Raw genomic sequence first — 26,160 nt, 5'->3', positions numbered from 1 at the left:
CACAAATGTGTAAATCATTTGTTAAGCTTGGTACACAGTCTGAAGTGTGCTATGGCAACTCATTCATTGTGTAAGTGAGAGGCTGTTCTCGGCAGGGTGAGTGTCAAAGCAAGAAGAAAAACGTTTTTTTTTTTTAATTGGATAGGGACTCTGTATCGCCAGATTCTCGAAATCAGGTGACTCAGACTCTGGTACAAAAATATGTGATCTGGACATCCCCAGCATTCATATGATACCGTTTAAGCAAGGTTAAGGTGGTTTACTGTATCTGTTAATGATGAAGATTGGTGAATATAAAAGGGATCCAGGAAGCCATGTCTCTGCACAATTGCTGGTTTTATGAAGAAAAACAAAGGTTTACATAAAAACAAAAAACAATCGCACGTTCTGCAATGGGACTATTTCGCATGCGCACATTGCGATGGCGATGTTCAAACGATATATTGTGCAGGGCTAATGTCAACTCTTTGATGCACCGTACCTCTCGCGCACATCTCACTAGATATCATATAACAGAACAGTGATTTCCCCAATTTCCCAAGTCTCATCCCATTGGCTGTGTGAACCCAGGGGCCACGTAGTCCGTATACCACATTCGTGAGTTCTGAATTAGAGCCTTTCCGACAAAACAGATAAAGCCATAGGGTAAAAAAAAACTATTTAAAAAAAAAAAAAACAAACAAACAACACCTTAATAGCGGAAAACAATCCAAACTGGTAAATCAAGCTGCCTGAGGCTGTCACGGCTATGTTGTTTTAGCAAATATGGCAGCTTTTGCTCCCGAAGCTTTTATGGTGGCGAATAACCATTCTTTTACTTTCAGTTGGACTTTATTTAGCATCTTTGGGTAATATTTAAACAAGTTGTATCATAAACATACTTCTGCAACATGAATACGGCGTAATTAAATGCTTAACTGCACAGGGAAGATGTGGTGAGAGAGAACTTTTCTTCGTGTGCATCTAAGACCAAACGTAAGTACATAATTCCTTTATTTATAGAAATTTTGGGGTGTTTACTCGCTCGTTTAATCGCCGCATTCACTGCTTTTTGTAACGTTATGCACATGTGCAGAACTGCAAAGTTGCAATTCCTGATGGTGTCCAAAATCTGACAGAACACTGGCCCAGTACCAACATGTAAGTGGGTTTAACGAACAGGTCAGTACCGACGCAGATTTCAAATTGAATATGACGATGAATCTGACACAGTTTAATTGGATAAGATAATTGCTGTCTGTTGTTTTAATATTGACTCTGTCAATATTAGCTTGCAGTAAAACTACAAAAGCTCATTTTTGTAAAACCATGCACTTTAGTTCAAAATTTTGAATTATGACCGAGGAACTGAACAGTTTTAAAATTTTTGAACAGCAATTTGAACTAGTTCATGTAGAAAATGAACTTTCCCAACACGGGTTAAAACACATCTATTGCTGTGCTGAATTTTTCTTGAAAAAAAGCTCATTTTGAAAAAAGTTGATGACTAATAACTAAAGATGTCCCGATCGATTGGGATGCCGATCGATCGGGTCCGATCACGCCATTTTCAAAGTATCGGAATCGACAAAAAAATATCGGACTTGCCTTTTTTTTTTATATATATATATTTATTAATTAAATCGTTTTCTAATTGTATTTAACGTTACAGACAAAATGTCTTACACTCATCCAGAGTCTTTAGTTTTGGTTTAGAGATTGGTTCATAATAACAACAAACATCAGCACAGTGTTGTTTTAATCCAAAGCAGTGGAACAATGTCATGTTGGACAATAAAAAAAGATACTTGGAGCAATTGAATTGAGTTTTATTCATTTTTTTTCATAATGCATTGCCAAAATGTATATGATCGGGAAAAATTATCGGGAATGATTGGAATTGAATCGGGAGCAAAAAAAAAAAGCAATCGGATCGGGAAATATCGGGATCGGCAGATACTCAAACTAAAACGATCGGATCGGGAGCAAAAAAACATGATCGGAACAACCCTACTAATAACTTAACACAGGAGAAGAACGCTTCACCGTTATTTTACTGAGCCGACTGCTGACAGCCAGTGCACTCATCCTGCATAAAGGTCCAAATCCAGTGGCTATTTCTGTTCAAACTTGTTGGAAAATTCATAGACCCCCACCCCACACACACAAGTGTTCGCTCATCCTCGTTATCCCGAGCGGCGATGACATCTCAGAGCATCTAAGTGACAGGTGATAATTAGCATCCTCGCTCTGGTGATCCCATGGCCTCTGTTGACTTCATCTATATGGATGTCGTTGCCAACACTGCCAATTGGTGAGAGAAGACAGGGGGAGCGTTGTAGGCGCGCTAATAAAACCGACTTTCAGGGCGTGACCTAACTAACACAACCCAAGTGACATACCATTAACTCCGCCGAGAGATTGAGGGAAAATTAAATTAAGCTATTACTGTATTTCTAGATATGCTGCATCCTAAAAGTCTTAAATAACAATAAGTGTTCCTCTTTACATTCAGATATAAGATCATTCATAAAAAATGAATAAAAAAAGATGAAGACCAGTCTTTCTATTGGATGAATAAACAAAAGGTCTATTGAAGAACCCTTTTAAAGCATTTATAGTGAACATGCCTGCGTGTGAGTGAATGTTTCAGCTCCAATTGGCTGCAGACAGAAGTCACACTAGACAATTACGACCCTCCTCCAGAAAAATTCTAAAGAACAGCACTCTCTTACCCGCTATATAGCACTCTACCGACGGTAGGATGTCCTCGTTGTTCCTATTAGCCGGGCCGGGGTGCAAGGACAGCCGGAGAGGGATACAAGGATGCTGGGCGCTTTCCTCCCTTTGCTCCGGGGATGCTGGCTCTATCGCGACCCGCTTTCAGAGGCGACTTCTGCGGCTCCTCAGCGCGCACATCCGCGCTTGCCCCGAGAGCCTCGATGCCTAGGATGTTTGAAAGGATGCTCCCCCCGACGAGCCACTCCGGTCTTACTAGAGCCGAGTCCCGCTGAGCATGTTTTGCGTGATCTCCTCCGGCGGAGTCTGCGGTCGGTGGAAGGACGGCGTGTTTTACAATGGTGTGAGCCGAAGGAGTGGATGTTGAACGCGGGGGGTGGGTTGGGTGGTGCCGTCCGGGATTACTTGGTTGAGCTTTAATTAGGTAGGCCTGCGCCTATTGGCATAGACGTGGCGCACAGCCCCGCCTACTTTCTCCATCTCTCTCCTCAGTTGGACCGGGAAAAAAAAAGTACGTCACCTCACTACCAGGGAATAAGCCCGTTCCGTCGAGCAACCACAAAGTAATTTATTAGAATATATATATATATATATATATATATATATATATATATATATATATATTGCTATTAGATAGTGTTATATTTTATTAATATTAATAGAATATATAAATATATTTTAGGTCATTTTGGGCATCATGTGTTAGTAAAATTGTGTGACTGTTAGTGTGTATATTACGTCAGTAGGGGCCACTATAACAAATGCTTAACTATATATATGAAGAAGATATCACAAGAGCTCAGTAGTCCACAGTTTGCCGTTTTTCACCGAGGATAAAAAAATATATACCTGTGGGCATAAGCGGATTTTAAGGGGGGGTGGGGGTCAGGCAACCTCCTGGTGGCCGAAAAGTGTTATTGCATGTAATTGACTTTCCTATATATACACTTACAGGCCACTTTATTCGGCACACCTGTCCAACTGCTCGTTGACACTTAATTTCTAATCAGCCAATCACATGGCGGCAACTCAGTGCATTTAGGCATGTAGACATGGTTTAAGAAAATCTCCTGCAGTACAAACCGAGCATCAGTATGGGGAAGAAAGGTGATTTGAGTGACTTTGAACGTGGCATGGTTGTTGGTGCTAGAAGGGCTGGTCTGAGTATTTCAGAAACTGCTGATCTACTTGGATTTTCACACACAACCATCTCTAGGGTTTAGAGAGAATGGTCCGAAAAAGAAAAAATATCCAGTGAGCGGCAGTTCTGTGGGCGGAAATGCCTTGTTGATGCCAGAGGTCAGAGGAGAATGGCCAGACTGGTTCGAGCTGATAGAAAGGCAACAGTGACTCAAATAACCACCCGTTACAACCAAGGTAGGCAGAAGAGCATCTCTGAAAGCACCATACATCGAACTTTGAGGCAGATGGGCTACAGCAGCAGAAGACCACGCCGGGTACCACTCCTTTCAGCTAAGAACAGGAAATTGAGGCTACAATTTGCACAAGCTCATCAAAATTGGACAATAGAAGATTGGAAAAACGTTGCCTGGTCTGATGAGCCTCGATTCCTGCTGCGACATTCGGATGGTAGGGTCAGAATTTGGCGTCAACAACATGAAAGCATGGATACATCCTGCCTTCTATCAACGATTCAGGCTGCTGGTGGTGGCACTCTTTTCTTGGCACACTTTGGGCCCCTTATTACCAATTGAGCATCGTTGGAACGCCACAGCCTACCTGAGTATTGTTGCTGACCATGTCCATCCCTTTATGACCACAATGTACCCAACTTCTGATGGCTACTTTCAGCAGGATAATGCGCCATGTCATAAAGCTGGAATCATCTCAGACTGGTTTCTTGAACATGACAATGAGTTCACTGTACTCAAATGGCCTCCACAGTCACCAGATCTCAATCCAATAGAGCATCTTTGGGATGTGGTGGAACGGGAGATTCGCATCATGGATGTGCAGCCGACAAATCTGCTCCAACTATGTGATGCCATCATGTCAATATGGACCAAACTCTTTGAGTAATGCTTCCAGCACCTTGTTGAATCCATGCCACGAAGAATTGAGGCAGTTCTGAAGGCAAAGTGGGTCCAACCCGTTACTAGCATGGTTTACCTAATAAAGTGGCCGGTGAGTGTATATGAAGATATCACAAGAGCTTTGTAGTCCACAGTTTGCCGTTTTTCACCGAGGATAAAAAAATATACCTGTGAGCATAAGCGGATTTTAAGGGGGGGCAGGCAACCCCTTAGTGGCCGAAAAGTGTCATTGCATGTAATTGACTTTCCTATATATATATATATATATATATATATATAAGTTGCAAAGCAATAAAACTGCAACAAAAATGAATGAAATGAACAAAAAATATGTTTTTATAACGGGTCAAAATTATTTTTGAGCACCTTAGACGGTCATTTGCTTTGCATATAATTTTCAAAAATATATATGGTGGAAAACACAAACGAGACTGAAAAAGCAGTTTCTGCTCTTGCACTCCTCTTTAAAAGAAACTGCTGTATTTTAAGCCAAAACAACTGTTGTGTTTCATAGAACAATATTTCTGTATGTTGCCATAGCAGATTCATGGCGCATTAAGCCCACCAACTGTTTTTAATTTGTCCGTTTTACCCTGAAAACCCCCGTTTACAGACGTCGCGTAACCGCTTTTGTTTTAACCCAGCCACAAAACTAAGGTAATTATATTTATTATTCAAAATGTCTGTCATTTTTAGCTTAGAATCATAAATTGATGTCTAATATGTCGTTTAAATAAAAAATGACTTTAAAAAATTATTCACTCGCATATTTTAAACTTTTAAACAAATGATGTCACAATGAAAAAAATGGCGTCTGTAAAGTCACGGATATTTTCCTCATAACTATCGCTTAATTGTATTTTTTTTTTTTGTTACTGTTGCATTTTCCCCGATATGTTGATGTTGATATGATGATAAATGATTGATCCAAACAAAGAAAAACAACAATAACATTTAAAAGGGTAAATATATGAAAAAGAAAATCTCAACCATTCTTTGTTGTCTGCAATTTCTGCATCGCAACCCTTGTTATATCACCATGTTTCGCCCATAAAATCCCAAAGAAATCTGGCTGTGGCAATTCACAGCTGTGTCTTGACACTCTGTGATACATGTTACATGGAGTTTTTGGATCGAAACAAGGTAGGTACGCGATAATATCTCGTTAAAATCGTAGCGTCTTTAATTCTGCTCTCGCGTGCTCTCGCCTCCAGTTGGGTTTTGCTGTTTAAAAAACAATTTTGTTAAATGCCCTCCAGTTCAGAATTTTTCTTCCCCCCAAAAATTGAGATTTTAAGCTTTTCAATGATGTATCACACATGCATATTGGACAATTTTGAAAGTTAGCTAAATTTGGGGTCTCAGACCGGAACTTGAAGTCACCTGAGAGTTTTCCGCCATATATATATATTTTTGCAATTAGATAGTCTTATATTTTATGAACACATACAGTGATAAAATTGAATGGAAAAAAAGGTCATTTTGTACATCATGTGTTAGTGAAATTGTGTGACTGTTAGTGTGTATATCTCCGTCAGTAGGGGTCATTATAACACATGCTTACCTACATATATGAAGAAGATATCGCAAGAGCTCAGTAGTCCACGGTTTGCTGTTTTTCACCGAAGATAAAAAAATATACCTGTGAGCAGTGCTGTTAATCTTACTTTTAAAAAGTAATTAATTACATTTACAAATTAACAAATAGTAATTGAGTTAGAAACTCAGTTACCCATACCTTTCAAGTTGTACGGTTTCAGTGTAATTTGTACAAGTGAGCACTGATTTTTAAGCGTGTATGCTGTACGTTCAAAATCTAGACGTTTTTCATGCATTACGTTTTTTTTCTCCGTTCGGATTTTTTCACCGTTTCGGCAACGAGACTGCGTTACGATGCGTTACTACGTTGGTTGAATGGCGCGAGAAAAGTCAGAGACACTGAGAGAGAAGAGTGTTGTGACGCTGTAGTAAACGCGATGCTAGGCTAGGTGGCTCCAATATTTCCTGACCATCGCCGACAGCCTACAATCTACCCCTAGATATCAAATGCTTATAGAACTACATGCGAAATGACAGACGGCGGTGTTAATAAACAGCCGCCATTTTGAAGCAGTAGACTTCTCAGAAAGGCTTTGTTTTTTTAAATGAAAAAAAAAAAAAAACATGAAAGGTAACACCAGTTACTTTTCCAAGTCACTAATTACTATTACCTTCAGGTAACTGAATTACTGACTCAATTACTTTTTGGGAGATGTAATTTGTAACTAATTCATTACTTTTTCAAAGTAAGATTAACAACACTGCTCATAAAGATGAAATCTGCAGAATGAAAAGTAACGAAAGCGGAAATTTCATTCTGCCAATTTGTTGCCGAACAGAATTTGCATGCAACTATTGCTGATCACTTCTCAGAATTAGCTAAACAAATGTTCCCAGACTCAAAGATTGCATCGGTAAATTAATTTTTTGATCTATAATTGGACACACTAACGAACTACCTTCAAGTCAAACTGAATTGCGAGCTGAAGTGCCATGAAGTGCAGCCATCAAGACATGATAGAAATTGCCAAAAGTGCTACATACAATTATAACAAAAGTCACTGTTAAATTTTAGTAATCATGATGTAGCTGAAGATATTGATTGTTCTTTGATTGCACCAGGTTATATGTTACAATATTACCAATAAATTGATAATTTTTTAAAAACTGAGTTTTATTTTTGTTTCATATTGCACGCTATATACAATGTTGTAAGATTAGTCACCAATTTGTAAGGGCATCCGTCACTATTTGTAAGACTGGCAATGGCCTCGGGTTGACAGGTGTGGTTACCTCAACAGTAGATTAGCACATAAAAAAAGTACATTAGCAGAAGGGTAGTAACTATAGGTACACAAGAATTATTGGTCCGATAATTATCGGTCTGATAATAGGAATTATGATGTCATACCAATAAATCCAATAACAATATTAATAGGACCGATAACATACATATAATACTATACGTCCACCTCACAGTTCTGGGATCGTGGGTGCAATCCAGTGTGGAGTTTGCATGTTTTTCCCAAACCTGCATGTGTTTTCACTGGGTTCCTGCCACATCCCAAAAAAACGTGCATGGTATGGTGATTGAACACACAAAATTGTCCATAGGTGTGAGTGTGTGCGTGAATGGTTGTGTGTCTATATGTGCCCTGCGCCTTCTGCCTTGAATTAGCTGTGATAAGCCCCAGCACCCCCATGACCCTCATGAGGAAATGCGGTTCAGAAGATGAATCAATGAAGTAATTATATGACTGTGATGGAGAGTTATTAAAACTATGGCGTGAAAGGTGATGCAATGAAAAATGTGGGTGCGCCTACATTTTGTGCTGGTGCACCATAAGAAAAAAGTTAGGCGCAACAGTGCATCCAATGCAAAAAGCATGTGTGGAGCCTTGGAAATATACACTCACCGGCCATTTTATTAGGTACACCATGCTAGTAACGGGTTGGACCCCCTTTTGCCTTCAGAACTGCCTCAATTCTTCGTGGCATAGATTCAACAAGGTGCTGGAAGCATTCCTCAGAGAGTTTGGTCCATATTGACATGATGGCATCACACAGTTGGTGCAGATTTGTCGGCTGCACATCCATGATGCGAATCTCCCGTTCCACCACATCCCAAAGATGCTCTATTGGATTGAGATCTGGTGACTGTGGAGGCCATTTGAGTACAGTGAACTCATTGTCATGTTCAAGAAACCAGTCTGAGATGATTCCAGCTTTATGACATGGCGCATTATCCTGCTGAAAGTAGCCATCAGAAATTGGGTACATTGTGGTCATAAAGGGATGGAAATGGTCAGCAACAATACCCAGGTAAGCTGTGGCGTTCCAACAATGCTCAGTTGGTACCAAGGGGCCCAAAGAGTGCCAAGAAAATATTCCCCATACCATTACACTACCACCACCAGCCTGAACCGTTGATACAAGGCAGGATGGATCCATGCTTTCATGTTGTTGACGCCAAATTCTGACCCTACCATCCGAATGTCGCAGCAGAAATTGAGACTCATCAGACCAGGCACTGTTTTTCCAATCTTCTATTGTCCAATTTCGATGAGCTTGTGCAAATTGTAGCCTCAGTTTCCTGTTCTTAGCTGAAAAGAGTGGCACCCGGCGTGGTCTTCTGCTGCTGTAGCCCATCTGCCTCAAAGTTCGACGTACTGTGCGTTCAGAGATGCTCTTCTGCCTACCTTGGTTGTAACGGGTGGTTATTTGAGTCACTGTTGCCTTTCTATCAGCTCGAACCAGTCTGGCCATTCTCCTCTGACCTCTGGCATCAACAAGGCATTTCCGCCCACAGAACTGCCGCTCACTGGATATTTTTTCTTTTTCGGACATTTCTCTGTAAACCCTAGAGATGATTGTGCGTGAAAATCCCAGTCGATCAGCAGTTTCTGAAATACTCAGACCAGCCCTTCTGGCGCCAACAACCATGCCACGTTCAAAGTCACTCAAATCACTTTTCTTCCCCATAATGATGCTCGGTTTGAACTGCAGGACATTGTCTTAAACAATGTCTACATGCCTAAATGCACTGAGTTGCCGCCATGTGATTGGCTGATTAGAAATTAAGTGTTAACAAGCAGTTGGACAGGTGTACCCAATAAAGTGGCTGGTGAGTGTATATCGCAATGTTAATTTTTTCCAATATCATTGATTCAGGCCTGTCCTAAAAACAGCTATTCAAGTTATCTCATGAAAATTCTTCTAGTTTTAATATCGCAATATATCCCAAAATCGCTATGACAGTTTTTTCCCCCAATATCGTTCAGGCCTAGTTGGCGTCTAATCCATTTCAACTGCATGGCAGGCTTCCCTGTTAAAATGGATTGGACTTCTATCTTTGTCAATGGCAGCGAATGAGCTATGACTCATAGCGGCCAAGCTTTTTGGATCCATTCTCGCTGCTTGGTGTTACTCCGCACCTCCATCAAGAGCATGAAATATACAACCAACTGTGGGATGGATTTGAAATAAGGGTGGTCTGCTTTACAGATGGTACCGTATATATTGCCCTCTGAGTGTGATAATCTGATAATAAGCTCTCCATCATGGAGAAAGCACACGTTCTGTTGGTTTGGCCCATGTGACCTGACCGCTCTCTGCTGTGTGATAAATCCGTCTGGGTGGCTCGCCTCATTTCTCAATCTCATGCAGTAGAACTGCCAAATTCTGCCCAAGCCTTCTTTCAAAATATGTCTCAAATGCAAACATGCCATAATTTCTTGTATTTCAACAAAGTGAACATCCTCATTGATTCACAAATTTATCGTTTTTATGCATGATAACTAGGGCGGTCGATTAATACAGTTTAGATGGTAGGTACCCAGTGCACCCTAAATTGGTTGCAAGCCAATGGCAGGCATACATTAAGTACTGTATTAAATTTAAATACATTCAGGTTTTGTTAAGTTTCCTTTAACATAATATGAACATTGCTATTTGTTTTTTATCTGCAAAGAAAACCAATTTGCTGTATGTTTATCATTTCTGTAGAAGTTGTCAAACTTGTTCAGGGGCCTTTTGAGTGTTTCCCATCCAAAAACAGCCATTTCGGTCCAAATTTGTCATGCTCGAACATTTTCTCTATACAAGGCGTGCAGAATGGCAGTACACACACATGCTGGTTAGTTGACGAACTTGATGTAGTACTACTAGGCTACTACAAAGACAGAGTTCTATTTCACCTACAGTCTGTGTTGGAGTTTTTGTATTGGAAATAAAAGTGCCCGTGTATTATAATGTGAATCAGTGCATCTAAATGGCGCAATAACACGATAGAATACATTTGAAAACTAAAAGGTCCTATAAGCCTCAGTTTAAAACCCCCTTTTCACAACACTCAAATAAACTGCACACGAATATCCAACAGCGCTCTGCACTTCGACAGCTCAACAGCAACAACAAACAATATTATAGGTGCAATACAAGCATGTTTTACTTATATGAAGACACCAAAGGTAGATAGAACTATCATAGTCATGTTCATTTTCGACCTTGAATTTTGTGACATGTTAATGCCTCCTCTGTCAACAGTTTACTTTTCCGTTCCAATAGCACCTTATTTAACATGACCCGGTAGCAAGAACTGTATCAGGTAGTGACTTTAGTAACTTTTTCAACATATACCGTAATTTTCGCACTATAAGGCGCACCTGACTATAAGCCGCCACCCACCAAATTTGACAAGAAAACGACATTTGTTAATAGATAAGCCGCACTGGACTATAAGCAGCAGCTGTCCTCACTGTATTATGGGATATTTACACCAAGAGATATTAACCGGTAACACCTTATTTGACAGCGGCATCATACGACCGTCATAAGACCAAATGAATCACCATGAAGCTCTAAACCATTTGGCTGCAAAGCTTTATTGCTTCAAGAAGCATCATTTCGCCATCACTGCTCTGTTGGTGGAGACAGTCATCCTCTGCTGCCACCCGCTGTCAACACTGTTGTGGTCCAACTTGCCTCCTGGCATGCATTGCAGTGCTAATTATTTATTCAATTGCTGTTCCAGTTGTTTCCTTAATTGCTAGTTATGGTATTTGGTAACACTTTATTTGACAGTGGTACCATAAGACTGTCATTCGACAATCATAATTATCACATAACACTGTCATTAGCATTAATGAATGTTTATAACAGATGTCATTTAGTGTTATCCGGCAAACTATCTCACTTTTGAATGGATGAAAAAGATCCAAGCTAGACATAAATGGAGTTAGTGACATAATTTGCCGGGTGACTTTTAATAACATCTGTCATAAGCATTCAGTAATGCCTATGATAGTGTCATGTCATAATTATGACTGTCTTATGACGCGGCTGGCAAATAAAGTGTTACATATTAACCCAAATAAATCATTAAATAAGCCACACTAAGCCGCAGGATTCAAAATGAAGGAAAAAAAATAGGGGCCTCATGGTCCGAAAAGTATGGTATATTTCATCCCTAAAGTTAATACTCTATATTTTTTCAATGTTGTATTTGTTTAAGTGGCGTAGGTTTGGTCCTAATATTGGTAGGTACGATATAACAGCATAACCTGCATGTACACTTTTTGCTGGGGACGGGACATTAATATGACATATTTGGTGAACGGCGGTCAGGGCTACATTTCTCACCAATACGAACCTAATTAATTGATAGGCTAAATGATTAATGCAAAATAAATCTGTATTGACCTATACTAACTTTACACTGCAAATTAATGTCTTTATCTGATTATTTTTGTTAAATCTAGTCAAATAATTTCATCTTTTTTTGAGTGTTAAAGGCTAATTACCAGGTTAATGCGTCAGATTCTTCCACTTACAGTGCCTTGCAAAAGTATTCGGCCCCCTTGAATCTTGCAACCTTTCGCCACATTTCAGGCTTCAAACATAAAGATATGAAAGTTATTTTTTTTGTCAAGAATCAACAACAAGTGGGACACAATCGTGAAGTGGAACAACATTTATTGGCAAATTTAAACTTTTTTAACAAATAAAAAATTGAAAAGTGGGGCGTGCAATATTATTCGGCCCCTTTACTTTCAGTGCAGCAAACTCACTCCAGAAGTTCAGTGAGGATCTCTGAATGATCCATTGTTGTCCTAAATGACCGATGATGATAAATAGAATCCACCTGTGTGTAATCAAGTCTCCGTATAAATGCACCTGCTCTGTGATAGTCTCAGGGTTCTGTTTAAAGTGCAGAGAGCATTATGAAAACCAAGGAACACACCAGGCAGGTCCGAGATACTGTTGTGGAGAAGTTTAAAGCCGGATTTGGATACAAAAAGATTTCCCAAGCTTTAAACATCTCAAGGAGCACTGTGCAAGCCATCATATTGAAATGGAAGGAGCATCATACCACTGCAAATCTACCAAGACCCGGCCGTCCTTCCCAACTTTCTTCTCAAACAAGGAGAAAACTGATCAGAGATGCAGCCAAGAGGCCCATGATCACTCTGGATGAACTGCAGAGATCTACAGCTGAGGTGGGAGAGTCTGTCCATAGGACAACAATCAGTCGTACACTGCACAAATCTGGCCTTTATGGAAGAGTGGCAAGAAGAAAGCCATTTCTCAAAGATATCCATAAAATGTCTCGTTTAAAGTTTGCCACAAGCCACCTGGGAGACACACCAAACATGTGGAAGAAGGTGCTCTGGTCAGATGAAACCAAAATTGAACTTTTTGGCCACAATGCAAAACGAAATGTTATGCGTAAAAGCAACACAGCTCGTCACCCTGAACACACCATCCCCACTGTCAAACATGGTGGTGGCAGCATCATGGTTTGGGCCTGCTTTTCTTCAGCAGGGACAGGGAAGATGGTTAAAATTGACGGGAAGATGGATGCAGCCAAATACAGGAATATTCTGGAAGAAAACCTGTTGGTATCTGCACAAAACCTGAGACTGGGACGGAGATTTATCTTCCAACAGGACAATGATCCAAAACATAAAGCCAAATCTACAATGGAATGGTTCAAAAATAAACGTATCCATGTGTTAGAATGGCCAAGTCAAAGTCCAGACCTGAATCCAATCGAGAATCTGTGGAAAGAGCTGAAGACTGCTGTTCACAAACACTCTCCATCCAACCTCACTGAGCTCGAGCTGTTTTGCAAGGAAGAATGGGCAAGAATGTCAGTCTCTCGATGTGCAAAATTGATAGAAACATACCCCAAGCGACTTGCAGCTGTAATTGGAGCAAAAGGTGGCGCTACAAAGTATTAACGCAAGGGGGCCGAATAATATTGCACGCCCCACTTTTCAGTTTTTTATTTGTTAAAAAAGTTTAAATTATCCAATAAATTTTGTTCCACTTCACGATTGTGTCCCACTTGTTGTTGATTCTTGACAAAAAATTAAAATTTTATATCTTTATGTTTGAAGCCTGAAATGTGGCGAAAAGTTGCAAGGTTCAAGGGGGCCGAATAATTTTGCAAGGCACTGTACTTTAAGTAAATATTACTATTTGTTCGTATTGAGCCCATACATCTAAAAAGTTGTTCATTTTTCAGCTAAATCAAGAAAAAAAATCTTTCAAATAATGATTTGAACGATATTCTTGAATTAAGACCATTTCTGACAAATAAGTTTCTCTTTTAAGATTAAATATTAGGGGTGTCAAACGATTAAAATTTTTAATCGAGTTAATTACAGCTTAAAAATTAATAATCGTAATTAATTACAATTAATCGCAATTCAAACCATCCATGAAATGTGCCATATTTTTCTGTAAATTATTGTTGGAATCGAAAGATAAGACACAAGATGGATATATACATTCAACATAAGGTACATAAGTACTGTATTTCTTTATTATAAAAATAAATCAAGAAGATGGCATTACCATTATTAACATTCTGTTAAAGCGATCCATGGATAGAAAGACTTGTAATTCTTAAAAGACAAATGTTAGTACAAGTTATAGAAATGTTATATTAAAACCCTCTTCATGTTTTCGTTTTAATAAAATTTGTAAAATTTTCAATCAAAAAATAAACTAGTAGCCCGCCATTGTTGATGTCAATAATTACTTACACAATGCTCATGGGTGCTGAAGCCTATAAAATCCGTCGCACCCAAGCGCCAGCAGAAGGCGCCAAAACTCCGAAAAACACAACAAGTACACATTTCACTGTGCTGTCATTTTAATTTGTTTGAGCGTGGCATTTGTGCGTTAATTGCGTCAAATATTTTAACGTGATTAATTTTAAAAAATTAATGACCGCCCGTTAACGCGATAATTTTGACAGCCCTATTAAATATACACGCTTTTTGCTTAAAATAAGCCTGTTAAGCTTATTTTCAGCTAGCTGTTTTTCTTATTTCAAGAAATCTCAGTGAGTAAAATCAACTTGAAGCGCTGTAGCAGTAGCGCAATTAGTGGAGTGTTCCCCGACTCCACAACATTGACGTGTTTTTATAATACTTACAGTGGCTTCTACTGGCAGAAAAAAACTTTTTCGTCTTTGAAGGGGTTGGGGAAAGTGGCATGTTGTATTTCTGTCTGGCTGTAAATGGGTGTGTGTGTGTGGGGGGGTCAAGTCATCAGCCAATCAAATGTGCGTTTTAGGGGAAAAAATGGACTGGCACATTCAGCAAGTGAAAAGGGGTCAGTGTAAGTCTGAACATAATAAAAGTACTGTAATTCACTTAATAATGGTAGGATCAATTCTATCCTTACAACATAGTGGAAGACAATCTAAATAACTGAAGCCATTATAAAATGCAAATATGGTTGCTTAAAATTTGGTGGGGATAATTTGAGCATCCTGAGAAGTTGAAAGTGTCCCTAACATCCCTATGCAAACCTACGCCCTTGATTTGTTTATTTATTTTTAACAACAAAAAACAGGAATCTACCCAAACACTTTTTCCCCTCCCCAACACCAGGTGTTGCTACAGCACCCTCAGTACCCCACTTCCCGCACCACTGAAACATTTAATAGTTTTTTTTTTTTTTTTTTTGTGATGTATTTCATTACATCAATCAAAACAGTTCATCTTTACAACCCCCATCACAATCATTCTGTGATAACATTTCAAAGTTGTAACAAATCAATTCAATTTACATGATTTCCAATGGGGAACATTTTTGTTTTCCAATTTCAAACTTCCTTTGTGTTTCATTACACCTACCATCACAGTTAAGTTGTTTTCATCGCAAAAGCTGAATGAAAACCTGACACGAATGTAAAGTTGGAATTACGCATGGGATCAAAAGGAATGATTTATTGACAGCTGTTATTGACTATGCATTTTGATGAGGGAGACAAGGAAAGCAATCACAGTGCAGTGGTGGTGGATCAAACACAGAGGTAGGATGTGGGAGCAGAATGGCAATTTTCAAGCACGGCGTGAAGAGGAAAGTGAGCTGTCATCTGTTAATGGTGATAAACTATCTCACAGGACTGTGTTACACTGATGGAAAAACTGGAACTTTTATCTTGTTTTCCACCAAATACACTATCATGATAACTCATTCACTGCCAAATGGTTTGGACGTCTATTGCCCAGTGGCGCCTCCAGAAAGTTTTCATAGTGGTGGCCAGATGGGGCCACTTAAAATCTTGGGGTGGCCAAAACTAAAAGCCATAATTTCAGGTTTTCATTATATTATTGCAGTAAAAAGGTCAGGGGAAAACTATCAGAAAGACTTAAGGACACGGCTACTGATATACTTTGGTGTATTGTGTAATATTTGATGTTACTAATGATTTAATGTGCATAGTCCATAACTGTCCAGTCAACATTTTGAGTTCCACAACAATTCTGTTTTATTGTGTTATGTATATATTAGGCAAAAGGTGTACATTTAACTAGGGCTGTCAAACGATTAAAATTTTTAATCGAGTTAACCACAGCTTAAAAATTAATTAATCGTAATTAATCGCAATTCAAACCATCTCTAAAATATGCCATATTTTTCTGTAAATTATTGTTGGAATGGAAAGATAAGACAAGACGGATATACTGGACTGTCCTGACTGTCTCAGGAAATTAGAATATTATGTATTCTAATTTCCTGAGACAGTCCTGTATATATACACAGGACTGTCTCAAAAAATTAGAATATTGTGTATTCTAATTTTCTGAGACAGTCCAGTATACATTCAACATACTGTACATAAGTACTGTATTTGTGTATTATAACAATAAATCCACAAGATGGCATTAACTTTATTAACATTCTTTCTGTGAAAGGGATCCATGGATAGAAAGACTTGTAATTCTTAAAGGATAAATGTGAGTTTGTATATTGTGACTAGGGTTGTTCCGATCATGTTTTTTTGCTCCCGATCCAATCCCGATCGTTTTAGTTTGAGTATCTGCCGATCCCGATATTTCCCGATCCGATTGCTTTTTTTTTGCTCCCGATTCAATTCCAATCATTCACGATAATTTTTCCCGATCATATCCAATACATTTTGGCAATGATTGGCAAAAATGAATAAAACTCGGACGAATATATACATTCAACATACAGTACATAAGTACTGTATTTGTTTATTATGACAATAAATCCTCAAGATGGCATTTACATTATTAACATTCTTTCTGTGCGAGGGATCCACGGATAGAAAGACTTGTAATTCTCAAAGGATAAATGTGACTTTGTATATTGTGACTAAATATTGCCATATAGTGTATTTGTTGAGCTTTCAGTAAATGATACTGCAGCCATTTAACGGTTCTGCCCAAATGCATGATGGGAAGTGCACCCATGACTGTGCATAGTGGCACCAATTGATATATCTTCTCTGCGTTGGAAAATAACACATGGTGTTAAGAAAAAGATCAACTACTCTCTTTCTTCCCCACATTGCTTGCCACGATAGTCCCAATTATTGAAAGGAGAATTGTAAGGCTTTAGCCAACTAAAAAAAGGTTCCAAAGACTGCCAAAACTCACTCTACTCATCTTACGCTGCCTTTCAGCTCTATATATAAGTGAAAGGGCGCCATTATAGATTGAACGTGACAATTTGCGAGTGGATCGTGCAGCGCATGCGTTAATTTCGTTAAATATTTTGACGTGATTGAATTAAAAAACATTAATTCCCGCCGTCAACGCGATAAATTTGATAGCCCTACTTTAAACCAAAACTAAAGACTCTGGATGAGTGTAAGACATTTTGTCTGTAACGTTAAATACAATTAGAATACAATTTAATTAAAAAAAAAAAAAAAATATATATATATATATATATATATATATATTTAAAAAAGGCATGTCCGGTATTTTTGTGCCGATTCCAATACTTTGAAAATGACGTGATCGGACCCGATCGATTGGGACATCTTTAATTGTGACTAAATATTGCCATCTAGTGTATTTGTTGAGCTTTCAGTAAATGATACTGTAGCGACCTAGCTGTTCTGCCCAAATGCATGATGGGAAGTGGTGCAACCATGACTGTGTGTGGTGGCTGCAAATGCTACATCTTCTCTGCGTTGGGTACACTACAGGGTGTAAAGAAAAAAATCAACTCCTGTCATTCTTCCCCACCTCGCTTCCCACAATATTTACATTTGCTGTGGGAGAGATGACAAAGCTTTTGCCAATTAAAAGCACGGCCCCAATGAATGCTTGTATCTACTCCATTCTGCCTCTTATCTCTGTATATAAGTAAAATGGCGCCATTGTAGGCTGTTTGCGGCAATGCGTGAATGAGTCGTACTGCGAATGCGTTAATTGCGATATATATTTTTACGTGATTATTTTTGAAAAATTAATTAGCGCCCGTTAACGTGATAAATTTGACAGCTCTACATTTAACTAAACAAAATAAATGCATTCATTTGGGAAGAAATGCATAATTGATGCTACAACAATCTAACAATGTACTGGCAAGCGGGGTGGCCAGTGAGGTGGCCAACCGATTTATAGGGGTGGCCGTGGCCACCCCTGGCAACCCCCTGGTGGCGCCACTGGTATTGCCGTCAGTGGCAGCTAATGTTTCAATTTATTAGGTGAAGAATAGACGAAAATAAAATTTAGCTCAGTGTTCCCCCGAAACTAGGAAAAATACCCAACTCAGCTTTTACTTATTTAATTAACTGCCCATGACTCTCGATCTTTCTGTCTTGTGAATGAGGACACCATTGTGATTGAATTATCCAGTCACTGTCTCTCTTTCCTTTTTGTTCTGTAGGCAATTTCCCCTCTTCTGCTGTTGCTGCATTTTTTGGCACTCTTGCATAACCGTGGGCGTCGCATCGCCTTTTCCTCATGGCGGAATGGTCACTCATGTTGAAGGGGCCGGATGAATTGACCTTCATATTGTTTTGCTAGAAAGACACACTACAAGTGTGAACTAAGCAGTTTTTCCCATTTTTTTCCCAACCAATTCTTTCACAAAAAAAAATTGACCTAAAATTTAGGATTCAGCAATGGTTTGATGTCATCCTCTGCATTCCTCAGGCAGTCTCCTTTCAGAGGGTGACCTTTTCAAGGTTTTTCTGGGGCAACTGTATGATTGGTTATTTAATATCATTCATCATGTGGTCTTTTTTACTCGAGGTGGGCGGACTAAATGTGTCAAATCAGCAAAGCTGCGAGGTCGGCTGAACCCCCTTGTTTCAATTACACTCCCTGCTATCAATTAAGAGCTTGGGGCGCATATGTATTCATGTCTGGCCTGCAACTGTGCTGTTTATGTTCACTGAGTATTTTTTACAACCCTAAATAAAAAATCCTTAATATTGATCTTGGCAAATCATGCCTAAAGACTCGAGCGAAAGTTATTTGTTGCCACATATGCAAGTCAGCAACCCCACAATTTTTTTAAAAAGGCTTTACAATCGATTCGCGCAATCAATTTAGATCCTAATGAGGTGCGCGTGTTATAAAAACATGAAGCGACCGATCCAGTACAAGCAGCCTGGCGAAGTTCCTTTATCCATTCCAGACATCTGAGTCTGCTCTTCACTCATACAAGGCGACAGTCAAGCCAGACCCAACTCTGCCACCAGTGTTTTTTTTCGTCAACGATGATGATAACGAAAATATTTTGTCAACGAACAATTTTTTTCATGATAGTGGCATCACGATGATGCGCTGAAAACATGTCTTAGGAGACTAAAACATAACGAGATGGATGAAGGCTGTCGTCTGACGACACGAGAACGAGATGAAAATTCATTATAGTTTCAGTCAAAAATTCAGTCTTATTTTATGTGTAGTTAGCACATATTTAGCAGTGTTTGGTCGTTTCACTCACCGGCTGGTGAGTAAGCCTGTGCCCACGCCAGTCTTGTTTTATGAAACATATATGTCAGGTGGTGCTTGGTATATTTTGCTTTCTTATCTTGGCTAGATATGCCATGTTGCTTTAGCCTTTAAAGGTCTGTGCTGAGTGATCATCACACACTAAACTAACTTGTAGTGCTAGCATAGTGTCCGCGTTAGCATTAGCATTCAGAGCTGTGACTCGGGGTCTCTTTAACTCTTGGAAAACATTTTACATACAGTTCGTGGCATCCAGGTGAGTTTAATTGATTGCAAATAATTTGCTGTTTTCTTTGCTGAGTGTGCATTATCATCATGAAAATGGTGTCATTGTAGACTCTACAGTTATGTGCTCGTCTGTCATCTTCATTGGAAATGGTTTAAAACCTTTTAATTATTTATTTATTCATGGACTAAAACGTAAAGACGAAAATATTTTGAGAAATTTGACTAAAACTAGAGGAAATCTGAGTTGTCGTTGAATAAAACTGGATGAAGACAAACACATTTTGAAATGCCTAAAATATGTCTAAGTCTAATAAGTCTTTTCGTCCAAAAGAGTAAGACGAAAATTAAAATGGCTGCCAAAAACAGCACCATCTGCCACCAGAGGGCAGTGTATCCTCCATCAGTAAACAAAATACAATGCTTTTGGACTTTTGGGATAGTTACTTTGAGATTTAAGGGTACTTAAAGGGTTAATTCCGATTTACACAGAAATTCGGGTTACGTCGCCAGCTTAGGAACGGAATTCGTTCATAACCGGGGACTACCTGTACTGTCATTGACACGAAGATAAGCACAATTCATTTGACCTCTGCCAGCCCTTCCAATTCAAATGTAGTGAATGTCTACTGCCGTTAATAGCAGCCAATGGGTTATGACCAGGGGTGCACATAAGTGTTCCGCATGCGCGCATGCATACTGGACGTAGACAAATGTGCTGGCCCTCAACGGCTTCCATACGCTTTTGCGTACCGATGGCTGACCACTGGATTTGCGGCGGACACGAGAAAATAACTTCTCAAAATTTTGAAGAGGCAGGCCACACTGAGTAATTACTTTAGTGATGGGACGAAATGAGCCGAGGTTCCGAAGCTTGTGTCGAGTAATGGGAGGGGGGTTTCCACGAAGCTTGTAGCGAGGCGCGCTTCATTTCGGCAAAACCCGGAAATGATGACGTGGGAAGCCTCGCCGGCGGCCGGAAGTGATCCAACGTTTGGCGCACATTGCAAAAACAGGACAGACTACGGTATAAATTGGTTGCAAAACGCAATGGCGATCGCCTGTTATCTCACATTTTGTGGATTTCGGGCTCCTGTACTTGTTACATCTGTGCGCAACAGTGCAACCAGTGCAATCTTTTTTCAAGCCTTGTCCTTTGCTTGCGATGGAACCTGCGCGAAAAGAGCGATCCTCCCCTGTATGGGAACATTTTGATTTGATTGCTTTCAATAAGGTAAGGGAGAAAAACTACTTTAATATAAATGTGAGTGTGTGTGTGTGTGTGTGTGTGTGTGTGTGTACCTATCTGAACCAAACATCAACAGAATGAACAATCCATTAGTGTACTGGGAGGCACAAAAGAATACATACCCAAATTTATATAAACTGGCACTCACATTTCTCTGCACCCCAGCTTCATCTGTCCCTTGTGAAAGAATATTTTCTAAAGCTGTCGAAATATTTTCCCAAAAAAAAAAAAAAAACTGTTTAAAGCCAGCCACTGTGGGAAAGCTATTATTTCTAAATAAAAATGAATAACAAATTACCCTTAGCACTTGTTGTATTTTGTTCACATACTAAATTACTAACACAAGCACATTCATATCTTTGTCTTAAGCAAATAGCCATTGAATTCTTAACAATGTTGACCTCTTGGGCTTCTAGACCACTTGATGGCGCCATAGGGTAAATGAAGCACCATGAAGCTTTGCTACATGTGCAAACCAATTGGCTGCAAAGCTTCATTGCTTCATGAGGCTTCATTTGGCCATCACTAAATTACTTCCGTGTTCCCCCACCCCCGTCAAAAGACAGACGACAGAGACGTCACCGGAGCTACCGAAAAAAAGGACTTTTGCTGAAAAGTGGCTACAGGAGGTACCATGGCTAGAAGCAAATGATGCTCGCACGGAAATGCGGTACAAAATGTGCCGTGAGAATCCCAATGTCGCCGATAAGAGCAGCGCATTTTATGTAGGGTCAAAGAATTTCAGCCATCCAAACTTTGAAAAGCAAGAAAAAAACAGAGAGCATGTGGCAATTAAGCAAACTATCGATGTCAAACAGGACCCCACTCGCCCTATGGACAAGTGGCGGAATAAAGGTAATGAACAGCGACATGCACTGACAAACGTGTTTTTGCTCGCATTTTACAAAGCTAAACATGCACGTTCAATGAGGTCTTATGAGGAGGATATCCCACTTTTAAAAAGGCTTGGAGTTAATGTGGGAGCCGCATAATGCCCTTTATTTTGAATTGGTGCTTCTTATTTCTTTACATTTCACTTCAAAGTAATGGCAACTTTGTTGTGCCAGTTGATGTTAATCAAGCATTAATTGTTAATATAATTAATTAAAGTTAATTGGCTCTAAGTAAAGCTTGTCATAAATTTATCGCATCAGGCGGGTCGGCTCTCAAGCTCAACGAGGACCAAGTCACATCTCCAGGTCCTCCTCTGAGAACCTGGGCAAAAAAATTACGTGCACCCCTGGTTATGACTCAATGTTTAAAAGGGGTGGGAAATATTTGTGTCAAGTGCAATCTCAGAATTGTCTTTGAAGACAATAATTGAATATAATTGCTGAAAATAAGCAAAAACTAATAACTGTGTAGTACTTTTGGGCCTCTTGCATTGCATTGATCTTGCAGAGTGGCGGTGAAATAACAGTGGAAGGTAAACAATAATACAACACAAAGCCTCCCTTTTGTAGCGCTTGAGTGAGTGCTTGCCAACACAAAACTCATAATTATGGGTTGCGTGTTGTTCAAGATCCAGAGTGGACTGTAGCCCGCCAGTGGTGATAAATAGTACTTTTTCTACCTTCCTCCTTCTGGCCTCTACTTTCCAATTTCCCAACCATCTCCAGTCAACCTTTATTACCAATGCACAGCTCACTTCCCACTGAGCTGTCGCAAATCCCCCCAGAACTGCATTCAAATGCCATTCAAAACCCAAGCTGCATCCACAAAATAGGCATTTTAAACTGCGTTGCTAGGGAACAGCTTGGATTCTCTGCGTTATTGATAATGAATAACACAGGAAATGAAACCGGATCATTTAATTTTGCTTATGGAATTACGATCCATTCAACAAGATGATGTGACACTTACTGTTCTCTCATGACAGGTGGAAAACATTCAGTATTTTTCTATGGTCTGAAGACTCTACTAGCAAAGCGGGATGCATAATTCGATCGTTGGCTCTTTAAAGAAAACAAAAGGCAGCACTGTGCTGCCCTAAACTTCACCTGGGCTAAATTGCAATTTGAACAAATGATTGTGTTTAAACACACAATGTAATCACATTCGAATTGACTTTGTTTTTGTGATATATCTCAAACCTGACGACAACTCTATTGAATATCAAGGGCGACCGGACAAGACATGTTGCTGTGTCTGTTTGAAAGGTCAAAGTTCTCTTGTAACATAGTAAAAAATGAGATTACACTCAAATGAATTGTTTCACATCACAAGTAAAGGGCAACAAAAGGTAAATCGCTTCGAACAGGAAGTGCATCCATACATAATGCTGCCTTGTGATACGAGTTTTAACTCATTGGCTGCCATTAAAGACAATAATGGCAGTAAATAAGTTGATCTGTGAGAACACGTGTACCTCAAAACCAGTGCTTAATTTGTAAATCATAAGGTGCCGAAAAGCAAAGTACATATGACAGCGCAGGGATGACGAGACGGGCACAGGTCCCGGAACATACGCAGAAAATGGTGCTGAAAACAACACGCAAATGCCTACTTGCCATGCTGTGGGACTTAAAGCTTCAATTTCAGATAATATCCATGGCATAAATGTTATGACAACAATTTACAATTATTTAGGCTATACTCTGCGCAGCACAGGCAATTGCACACATAACCACAGGTGGGACTTACAGTACACAGTCAGCAATTACCGTATTGGCCCGAATATAAGACGGCCCTGATTATAAGACGACCCCCTCTTTTTCAAGACTCAAGTTTGAAAAAAGACTTTTTGAACACCAGATTAATTTTTATACAGAAAATAATTACAGTACATCTGAAACAAATGATTATAACAATATACATGAGAGAAAAAGCATGTTATTTTGCCTCATTCAAATCTTAATATCTGAACATTTAAATATGTAAACTAAAGTGCAATCACATTCGTAAATGAATGGCTTCTGGTTTTTAAAATGTAAATAAACTAGGGGTGTCAAACGATTAAAATTTTTCATCTAGTTAATTACAGCTAAAAAATTAATTAATTGTAATTAATCGCAATTAATCGCGTCTATAAAATATGCCATATTTTTCTGTAAATTATTGTTGGAATGGAAAGATATGACCGAGATGCATATATACATTCAACATACGGTACATTAGTACTGTATTTGTTTATTATAACAATAAATCAACAAGAGGGCATTACCATTATTAACATTCTGTTAAAGCGATCCATGGATAGAAAGACTTGAAGTTCTTAAAAGATAAAAATAATAAATAAAATATATAAGTATATAAATAAATAAAATATATAAATATTTATAAAAATTTATAGAAAATAAATAAAAGATAATAACTTGTACAAGTTATAGAAATTTTATATTAAAACCCCTCTTCATGTTTTCGTTTTAATAAAATTTGTAAAATTTTCGATCAAAAAATAAACTACTAGCCCGCCATTGTTGATGTCAATAATTACTTACACAATGCTCATGGGTGCAGAAGCCTATAAAATCAGTCGCACCCAAGCGCCAGCAGAGGGCGGCAAAACTCCGAAAAGTACACCTTTCACTTTGCTGTCCTTTTAATATGTTTGAGCGGGGCATTTGTGCGTTAATTGCGTCAAATATTTTGACGGGATTAATTTAAAATATTAACTACCGCTCGTTAACACGTTAATTTTGACATCCCTAAAATAAACCAATCTATTGTGATAAAACAACAAAATTGCAATAACTGCATTAACCATCAAAGTGAGGTCTAACTGTAACTGTTGTCTTGAAACAAATCTGAATAAGGAAAAACATTGCAATAAAATCATGCAAACTGGTTAAACTTGAGAGTAGCTGAGATCTGGCATGACAGAACATTGCTCCTCAAGTTCAGCATTCGCTTAATTAATATCTGACGCCATCTAGCATTGTGAATGGGTATAATGTCTAGACCCCGAATATAAGACGACGCCCACATTTTCAGACTTATTTTAATGCAAAAAACACCGTCTTATATTCGGGCCAATAGGGTAGTTTCTCAACAGGTCTAACTTGTAAAACATAAAAATAAATTAGAGATTAAAATAAATAATGCAAACCCATTCTTTTGCAAGTATCAACATCCCCCCACCGTCTTCTCTGGCCCCAAAGTTCCCAAACCCGGATTTCCCATATGGGTACTGGCCTGTTGCTCCGGCTGTTGGTTGTCCACCTGGCTGACTGCTGGTGCTGTAGCTGGCCCACACTCCAGGTGGTGCTGAACCTGACCAGCTGCTGCCACGGTAGCAGCCTCCTGCCCCGGCTTGGCTGGCTGTCTGTAAACCTGGCTAGCTGCTGCGGCGCTAGCCTCTTGCTGCACCCGGTCCCGCCCGTTTACATGATCGCTGCAGCTGCCCTCATCGCTGGTTGCTGCTTTTCTGACTCGTTTTGAACCGTGTTCCTTCTTTTTGAAAAAAGACAGTAAATGCAACTGTCTTTTTGGCATGTTGAAATACCGTTTGATCGTGGCTGCTTACTCCCCAGATGCCGCAAATTTCCAACATTTTTTTTAATGTCACACAAGAGGTGCCGGATCTGCCCAAATAAGTCCCGGAACACAGGGAGGCCATAATCAAGAGGTGCTGGATCCTCTTCCAGCAGGATCCAGCACAAATTAACCTCTGCTCCTAACAGTTGTATTTCATCTTTTTGCATTCAAATGACCTGTGTTTGTAAAAATGAATGTTACTGCCTGAAATGTAATTTAAAAAGTAATAAAAAATAACTATAAAAGTGCCATTTTGAAGAGAATGACAAATTAATCAGGATGCAAGACATAATTTTTAGGGCTGTCAAAATTATCGCGTTAATGGGCGGTAATTAATTTTTTAAATTAATCACGTTAAAATATTTGACGCAATTAATGCACATGCCCCGTTCAAACAGATTAAAGTGACAGCACAGTGTCATGTCCACTTGTTACTTGTGTTTTTGGTGTTTTGTCGCCCTCTGCTGGCGCTTGGTTGCGACTGATTTTATGGGTTTAAGCACCTTGGGCATTGTGTAATTATTGACATCAACAATGGCGAGCTACCAATTTATTTTTGGATTGAAAATTTTACACATTTCATTAAAACGAAAACATTAAGAGGGATTTTAATATAAAATTTCTATAACTTGTACTAACATTTATCTTTTAAGAA

At 39.1% G+C, this 26,160-nt stretch overlaps 2 protein-coding genes across 2 annotated transcripts in view; one reads left to right on the top strand and one right to left on the bottom strand.

Moving 5' to 3' along the window:
- LOC130910320 (hippocalcin-like protein 1) overlaps positions 1 to 3,112 on the bottom strand; it is a 67,083-nt gene extending 63,971 nt beyond the window's left edge. The window contains exon 1 of the mRNA XM_057827514.1: positions 2,715 to 3,112. The gene's annotated coding sequence lies outside the window, so the exon portion shown is untranslated. The remainder of the gene's footprint in view (positions 1 to 2,714) is intronic.
- Positions 1 to 26,160, top strand: part of tmem54b (transmembrane protein 54b) — a 186,899-nt gene that overhangs the window by 74,227 nt on the left and 86,512 nt on the right. The gene's annotated exons all lie outside the window — the stretch shown is intronic.

This window comes from Corythoichthys intestinalis, chromosome 22, assembly GCF_030265065.1.
Source record: "Corythoichthys intestinalis isolate RoL2023-P3 chromosome 22, ASM3026506v1, whole genome shotgun sequence".
Lineage (NCBI taxonomy): Eukaryota > Metazoa > Chordata > Actinopteri > Syngnathiformes > Syngnathidae > Corythoichthys > Corythoichthys intestinalis.
The sequence above is the reverse complement of the archived record's forward strand: the minus strand, read 5'-3'. Positions and strand labels throughout refer to the sequence as shown.